Source organism: Trachymyrmex septentrionalis, unplaced genomic scaffold (genome assembly GCF_001594115.1).
Source record: "Trachymyrmex septentrionalis isolate Tsep2-gDNA-1 unplaced genomic scaffold, Tsep1.0 scaffold80, whole genome shotgun sequence".
In the NCBI taxonomy this organism is placed as follows: domain Eukaryota; kingdom Metazoa; phylum Arthropoda; class Insecta; order Hymenoptera; family Formicidae; genus Trachymyrmex; species Trachymyrmex septentrionalis.
Window position 1 is genome coordinate 2,401,837 of NW_017305988.1, and position 1,152 is coordinate 2,402,988.

The window sequence follows — 1,152 nt, forward strand, 5'->3', positions numbered from 1 at the left end:
ACGCTATATATAAAAACGCAATTTCAAAAATGTATAATAATAGAAGAAGAATCCTTATTTCCTTCAGCATTTATAAATCAAGAAGGAGATTCACATTCCTTTCTTTATTCTCACACATCCATCCATTCTCTATACTGTCTATTTTTAAATCTAATCCTTACAATGTACCAATCTCGGCATGTATACAATACTTTCTCGTTATTCCTATCTTATCTATCTTCAATATACCTTACTTATCTCTACTCTGCTTCTTTTTCTTCTAGATACCTTTCCCTACAATTTTAATCCTCTTCCTTCTATTTCTATTAATTTTCTAACTTTTATTTATACCTACACCTCGTAACTATTTAAATTCCTATTTGTTATCTTTGCGCAATCTTAAATTTTTATTTAATCTTCTTTCTTTACTCTCTGCCCTCCTTCGATATACGGTAGATTGAAAAATTTCTGACGTGATCAAGAAAGAGCAAGATTCCTTCAAATTTCAATACTTGTCCAACATATGACATTGAAAGAAACACAAAGAGTTAAGTTTGATGTCATTTTAGTTTGCGATTAGTTTGTTTTTGATAGCCTTTTAAAGTAACAATGGAGAAATTGAGTGAGAAATTGGAATATCGTGCTATAATAAAATTCCTTCATTTGAAAGAGAAAACTACGGAAATTAAAGCTAAATTAGATTGTATTGTATAGAGATGCTGCTTCTTCATTTACGACTGTGAAAATTTGAATTACTAAATTGAAACGTGGCAGAACAAGTATTTTGGACGATCATTCCAAAGGACGACCAAAGACCGAATAACAACGAATAAAATAATCGATTGTTACCAAATCGTGGCGGACATCATCGATTAATTTTGAAACAGATAGTGGAGACTGTTGGTATTATCTCATACGAACAGATGCAATATTTTAGTGAGAGATTAGATATGAGATAGCACTGAGCGCACATTGAGTGCCGCATTTGCTCACTATTGATCAGCAATTGTGGATTTGCGATGGCGAAATTGAACTGAAGTATGAATTAATACATCCATCGTTTTCTTGGATTATCTTGAGAAATAAATTTCATTTAGCTACAACAATGCTTTAGCTAAAAAAAATTGTTTCTTAGTCAGGTTGGAAACTTTTCAATCTACTCCTTAGAACTCT

General features: G+C 31.5%; 1 protein-coding gene across 1 annotated transcript in view; it reads right to left on the bottom strand.

Annotated features, from left to right (window-relative positions):
* Window positions 1–1,152, bottom strand: part of LOC108754621 (BTB/POZ domain-containing protein 6-B) — a 22,067-nt gene that overhangs the window by 4,283 nt on the left and 16,632 nt on the right. The window lies entirely within an intron of this gene.